Below are 7,498 nucleotides of genomic sequence, written 5' to 3'. Positions count from 1 at the left end.
AAAGGCAGAGATGGCATTCAATTTATGAAAATGTATACAGAATCTCCAACTTCCATTGGGTTTCTCTCTCTTCCCAGGTTTCCCTCAACATATCCAGGACATTCCCGTCGTTCATGTCTATACAAGAGTTCAAAAAGGGAGAATCCTGTTGAGGCCTGAGGGGTTTTCCTAACTGCAAACAAGGCCCAGGGCATCATTTGATTCCCAGTTTTCCCATCATGTTCAACTAACTTCCGGATTATGGTCTTAAGAGTTTTATTAAATAAGACTATACTTTTAGGGATCATTTCTATAGTTCTTAACTGAGGAAATGTGTTCGAAAGTGTCTGGTCTTTGCTAACCATGGGGAAGAGTTGAAGTGTTCTCTTCTGAGCGTGAAGCAAGTGGACAGTGTTGCATTTATGCAGCTGCTGTCTGCTATTGATGACCGTTCCTCTCTCCCTTTCAGGAGGGCTGGAGGAAGGGAACACAAACTCAGTGAAAAAAACAAAAAAAAAAAAGTTTTATTAAATCTTTTAAATCTTATTAAATCTTTTCACTAGGCCATCTGTCTGAGGATGGTACACTGATGTTCTAAGAGTGACGATATGCAATAGTTCTTCCATTTCCCCCATAAGATTGCTCATAAAAGTAGAACCCTGATCAGTCAATATCTCGTTTGGAAACCCTACTCAAGAGAAAAAGGGAAGCAGGTGTTTCAAGATCTGCTGTGTGGTATTGGCTCCCAATGGGAAGCCCTCTGGATAACGTGTGAATTATCTACAATAACTAAGATGTATTTATTTCCCAGTTTAGAGGCTTCCAGGGGTCCTACAATATCCATCCCAAATCCGGGAAAATGGAACTTAAATTATTGGCAATGGATTCAAGTGGACTAGTAGTGGTATGTGTGCTAGATTTCTGGCAAACTGCGCAGGCTTAAATAAAGGTTTTATATCAGCGTGAATTCCGGGCCAATAGTATTTATTCGTTGTATGTGCTTGGGCCTTGGACTGCCCTAGATGGCCTCCTGTTAGATGTGAATGGGCTTATCTCTAGGACTGCCCGCTTTTGACTCTTAGGGATCATTACTTGGGTTTTCATTAGCCATTCCGACATGGGATTGCCTCTATAAAGAACCCCATGTTTCAAAAAGAAAAAAGGTCCCTCTATAAAGAACCCCATGTTTCAAAAAGAAAAAAGGTCCCTCCTTTTCCACAGCCCTCTGGCTCCGTTATCACTTGCAAAAATATTTCAGCTAATAACAGGTAATTTCTTTGATCAAAAGCTAAATCGGGAAGGATGTCAAGCTCTTCCTCTGTAGCTTTTCTGAGTTCAACTTTGGCAGATCCATCAGATGTCTCATCAGCCTCTCAAAAGCCTTGACTTCCCCTGTTGGTGTTTCCCTCCCCATATTTTTCTAGGACCTCTTCAGCCACCTTATCCCATTGGTTAATCTGAAATGGATCCTTTCCATGATTTTATAACGAGACCTTACCATCACCTCTGAAATCTGGTTCTGTCACTCCCGTTAATACATCAATTCCAAATCTCCATGTTAACGCTGATGTAGGTGCCAGTCTGATGTATGTATCAGGGGGTGGAATTAATATCATGTCAGTGGGCGTTAGTCTTCTTTCACCCAGAGGAATTATTTAATCCCCACTACTACAGATATCAAACCCAATAGAGCCTTTAGTGGCCACTAAGGGGTTGGACGCTCTAGCACTTAGCTTTTCAAACTTCAGAGTTCCCCAAATTGTATCAGTCTTCAGAGCCCCAGAGCGGGCACTATGTTCCGTGTCAGTCCGATGCACTCCCCGGGCAGACCGCCGGAGTAACAGTCCGCAGCCACCGGGGGTGGGGAGAGGCCAGGACAACGCCTTCAGTCCTTTCACTGCTCCTGGGCACATGCAGTGATGTTCGATCGCCAGGGGCAGAGGCCCTCTGTTGTGCTGGCGGGCGGTAAGCCACTACGCCATGGCTGTCGTGTCAGGTGGGTGACATTTTGATTTGTCCATGGCCTGCAGTCCTCTGTCAAGGAATTAGAAATAAACTTGCTGGCAGAGCTTAACAGGAGCTGCTTATTCACCCCACGGTGTCCCAACACCAACATCAACCGTTTGCCTCGCTTCTGAGTTACTATGGATGAGTTTATCGCTTGTTGTCAGCCATTGTTCGCCATCGTGCCTGGGAGGCAACAGATCAGGCTACCATGTCGCCTCCACCTCCTGGTGGTCGCCATCCAAAAGATATTTATTCACTTAAATGGCAGGATGGTTGAAAGCCTAACTAGCCCTATGCTATGGTGGGATTTCCCTACCTTAACAAAACTAAGGAAAGTCTGAGTAGCAGAGTTCAACTTAATAGGTCATCTGTGTCCAAAACCTATCCTTGCCCTCACAACTAGAACCAATAAATGTGTAGGGATATCAAAGTCAAAAGAAACAGTGCTTAATGCAAAGTTATAAGCTCCTTCCAGATCACAGCTTTCTTTCAGCTCCCCTTCCCCAAGCATATGAAAGTTCTCCATAAGTATATAAAAGTTCCATTAACAAAAAAGTCTCAAAGTTTACCTTCTCCAGTTCAAGGTGATACAGTTCAAAACCAATTCTTGGGGTTCCCTTCCCCAAGCTTTAAGTTGCACAATCCAAACAAAAAGGATTGCGGGACTTCGTTCCCAAGAAAACCAGCCTCAGGATTCACTTCCCCCCAAGACTTCACTTGCTTCAGTCTTTTCAAAAGTGTTGCAGTGGTTTTTGTTTGGCTTGCTTCGTGGTGTCCTTTAATTGTCACCATTCAGGGGTCTCTTCTCTTGGCGCAGTTGTCAGACCGCACGGTCCACCCATCACAGGACATGCAACCAGGATCCCTGGGTTCCTTAGCCCACACGTAGGTTTCTTGGCAGTTGCTCCTGTGCACCAAGTCACCTTCACCTGACTCCTTGTATTGGCTTCTTGGCTCTAGGGGTATTCTTATAGGGGTACTCTTATATTCCTCTGGCTTCTCCTTGGTTGTCTGGTGGCTCTGCCACCATGTATACACCCCTTGTCAAGTTGTAGCTTTGCCACACTGCACTCATTCACTCATTCAGTACAGTTAATTGTTTAGGCTTCCTTCAGCCTTTAATATATTCAATGTTCAGGTTAAATGTGGCTCGCTGTGCAACATATGTTCACTATGGTTGAATTTCAGTTCAGAGTTCAAAAGTGGTTTTATGTTGCTTCATTATATTCGGTTAGAACTGTACACGTGGTTGCTTCAAAGCCGAACTATGAGGGAGTTGAATATTCAATAGGTTTGTTTGCCTCAATGTTACATTTTCATCTAGTTTGGCATTCAAGATATATTGGTTTTCTTTCAAAGTAAAATTTTCATATAGTTCGATATTCAATATGCACTCAATTGTTAAATGTCACAGACCGTTACTCACTGGAGGCCCTTTAGCAGCTTCCTGATGCTGGAGCATCTCTCTGACAATCACCAGCCTCCTTTGTGTTCGTCTGATGGTTCCTGCAGCTTTCAGCTACAGTAGCCGGGAAACCCACCAGTGCGAGCTTACTCGCTCGTTGCATAGTTTCTCCTTCGTGCCAGCACCTCTGATGCTTGTTTTCAGATGCAGACCGCATCCTCAGGGTTCCGCGTTCGCCAGCAGCTCCTGGTGCGTGTGCCGAGCTTTGGAGGATCTCAGGCTTGGGGAAATTACAAAGCCCATTCACCTTGAGTCCCACAAGTCCTCTGGGTCTTTTGCTGGCGTCCTGTTTCTTCCTCCTGGACCTCCACGGCTGCTTCCTCACATGGGTCTCCTGCTGCTCCTCCGCACCCAGGTCTCCCTGTTGCTCCTTCTCTCCTTGCTGCTGGGTGAGTCTCCCTTTATAGACCGGCAGCCCCTGGACAGGCTGCAGGTGTGAAAACCTGATTGGACCTGCCTGGTAATTATTAGAGGGACATGCCTGACAAACAACCAAATAGATTTCACTGACCCTACTCAAACGTCACAGAAATGACAGAACCTGACATCAGTCCTGACAGGCCTGAGAATGAAGATCAACAAAGCTTGTGGGGGGGAGAGCTGGAACTAAATGGCACCCCAGGTCCCTTGGGCGAATCAGCTGAGTCCTTAGGCGCCGATGTGGGTGAAATGAATGACGATCTGGGATGCCCCATTGACATTAGGGTCCAGATAGGTGGATTTACTAAGTCAGTGGAAAACATTCTACAGCCTTTTTCCCCTCCTGAGCAAATCAACAACAACAATATCACTTTTATCGGCCCGATTAAGGGAAAAAAAACATGAGTGAGCCGGACTTAGGGGCTTCTGAATCCACCTCAACTCCCGCTCTCAACGGTAACGAGGCTAGTAATGTGATTGCGGGCTGGGGTTCTCCTTCTGATGAACTGTGCCTATCCTTTTCAGGTGTCTCTTTCCCAACTGTATATAAATTCGGAAGAAGAAACTCCAGCACGGGATCTCCCGTGAAAGGGACGAAAGGGACGGCGAGAACACATGGAAACCAGCTTCATCAACTACAGACATGCTGTTATCAAAACAAAGGTTCTTCATTTTTCGGACACAGGATAAAGAAACGAACGGGAACATGGAGCCCATACATATAGAGAATGAGCCCATGTTCCCGAGTCATACTACCCTGGCAAAGACTAAAAATCCACAAATAAAGGAAAAAAAACCCAATCCGGGGTCTCTAACATGGGAAGCGGGGGTAACTCAACAACAACAATCAGGTTGCCAGCTCTAACGAACCTGAAAGTCCCCCGTGTAGTAAAAAGACAGAGACACAGACTCCTTTTGAGTCTTCACGGTGTGGAATACAAAACAAACAACTAGAGGAAATTTCCCCTATGGACAATTACCTTTTGGTCGCACCTAAGGTGAAGGGCAGGACGTCTCGCTGAAAAAAAACAAGTCAGCAATGAATCCTGATTTAATTGCCGTACTGACGCTAACACTGTCTCCTTTTATGAAGCTACACAAACCGCTCAACAATCAGATAAGGGATCAATCAACCCTAATAGCAATGTTCCATTCCAAGCTATTATTCATTGAGGGTTACGTGAGCGCCATCCAAGCCAACCTAGATAAGAACACTGAACAAATAAGGACTATACTGCACAATATAATCGATTCCGCTACACAGGAAAAACACAAAAGGAAAGCTGATCAAGCTTGTCCTTGCAAGGGCCATGTGCCTAGAGATGCACAAGTCGTTCCTCCCGTACTGCCTAGTCTCCCGAATAAAGAGGGCAAAAGCTGTGTGGAACCAGACGAAACTACAAAATGAACGGAGAGATCTTGTGCTGAACTTCTAGTAATCAAATCAGAATCAAATGAAAAGGGGGCACTGTCGATGCAGATTAAAGGTACATCAGGAACGTCAGAAGTCGCTTTGGAGAGAGTTGAAGAATGTCCAGGGCGACTGCCACCAGCAGAAAAAGTGACTGTATACCAAAGATCGATAGCAGCAGTGTAATAAAAGCTGTGGAGGAACCAGATCTTGGCCGCCTAAAAAAGAGAAAATACGACATATTCACAAAACGAAACAAAGTGGAGCAAAATCTCTGATCCCCAAACTCAAAAAGGTAACTTCTAAAAACCGCTTTGATGAAACAGAAAAAAGATCAAAAGCAACAGTCTGAAATTGACAACTAAGTGAACAGAATTAAGACAAGCAGAAATCAATTGCACTTTGTGAAGGCTGTACACAGGAAAATAAGAAAGGAGACAACTGAGATTGCTGGAGCAGGGATAAAGTCCCCATCCACCACAGCAGCAAAAGCACTACAACTAAAAAAGCAAGCGAAGGACATGTCCAGACGGGAGGACTCTCAGTTGTTTCCCAACGATCTGGAATCAATCGAGTCACTGCTGAATTTGTCCACGTATACCTTCTCGGAGGGGAATGAGGCGAACACAGACGAAGAACCTTCTAAACGTCTACACACAGGGAAGTTTGTCCGAATAGAAGTGACTACGGGCCTAGATAACAACTCTAATAACGAAGCCCTTCCGGCATTGACTTTAACGGAAAGGTTGTCTTGAACTTTGGATGACAAGAAGAGCCCCCATGCTGAGCATCGCTATTCCCCAGCGAGGGCCCGAGAGGAGAATACGATAAGGAAGAGTCCAGAGGTGGTCGACCCTGAGGCCCACAGCCCCATGAGAAATGTGACTTTTAATATTAGCAAGAGACAGAAAGGGGGAGACAGTAATCATCCTTGAAAGGTTCTCTCGGTTATAAGGAGACCGAACCTTTAGGAAACAGAGCAGGGCGAAGAGCCCCTGACTGATATACCCAAGCATCTAACTCCGAGACGCCCAGGGTACAGGCACCTAAAAGGAGACATGTACTGAGTGCCTCAGACTCGGATGAAGAACCACCCTTAAAATTCATACAGATAAAACTGAAAGGGTGCATAAAAAGAACTGCACCAATATTCACCACGATGGAGGAAAAAAGTGAATATTAATAACTTCCACAAAGATACTAAAGCGGCTGAGAAATCAGTTTAGAACTGAGAGTACAATTCGTAGTACTTCTTCGGACCAAAAACTAAGGGACACGAGTATTCATCGCCTCTTAATAGAGAACTTTCACAGAAGAAAGAAGGAAGTCGTGCTCAACCGATTTAACATTCTGCACTTGTTGCACTGTATTCCCACACTTAGAAGCATTGCTTCGAGCAACCTCCAGTTGATTGAATTTCCTGAAGAAGAAATAATTTATGTTGCCTTCAAAGACAAAATGATCAACATCATGAGAGCCGCAGGGAAATTCTTGCCTATGGGCTTCAAGATATTAGAGTATGATAACGATGAACTAGAAGGAGAAAGCCCAATGGAATATTCACACAGAACATCGATAACTTCAGAACGTTACCGACAAAATAAATGAAACACTGAGCTTGACTACAGAGAGAGCAGGAATGCTGACTGAGCCTGTCACACTTACAAAGGGCATCCAACAAGAACAGTAGCAAATAGAACATCTAATTACACGACAAAAGTGAGGTCCCCCTTCTTGAGAGCTAAAACTGATGGTTGGCAGGAGCGCTAGCTGGCAATACTACCTCATAGCTTGAAGACGGGATGGTGAATGACGAGCTGCAAGATCGGAGGAAATTCGTCTCTTTGGCAACTCGGAACACCTGTGGCTTCACCCATCTTTTTAGCCCGGGTGGTCTAAAATGTGATCCTTATGAAATATGCCTACAAGAGACGTGGGTGCGCGATTCACCACTGTTAGAAGGCTACAAGATACATATCAACCCAGCAGTAAAGGGGAAAAAGGGTTGCCCAATGGCTGCCCTGTTGATTGCACTGAAAAATAACATTAACTCTTAAGTGATCAAAGAATTGTGTCAGTCGCCTTGGATTCAGGCCTTATTGATCACAACAGGTCCAAGGATTATTAAACAGATGAGAAGCATGCTACTTTTCAATCTCTACTGGAGCAAACTGGGGATCTCAGATGAAGCCTTTGTCAGAACAATACTGGACATC

At 44.8% G+C, this 7,498-nt stretch overlaps 1 non-coding gene across 1 annotated transcript; it reads left to right on the top strand.

The window, feature by feature from the left end:
- Positions 1-264: 264 nt before the first annotated feature.
- On the top strand, positions 265-480 carry LOC138526640 (small nucleolar RNA U3). The gene has a single exon (XR_011283676.1). It is a non-coding gene; the product is annotated as a small nucleolar RNA U3 (small nucleolar RNA).
- The last annotated feature ends 7,018 nt before the right edge of the window (positions 481-7,498 follow it).

Source organism: Ambystoma mexicanum, chromosome 7p (assembly GCF_040938575.1).
Source record: "Ambystoma mexicanum isolate Mex_15411 chromosome 7p, UKY_AmexF1_1, whole genome shotgun sequence".
NCBI lineage: Eukaryota > Metazoa > Chordata > Amphibia > Caudata > Ambystomatidae > Ambystoma > Ambystoma mexicanum.
Note: the sequence above shows the minus strand (reverse complement) of the source record. Positions and strands in the feature narration are given on the sequence as shown.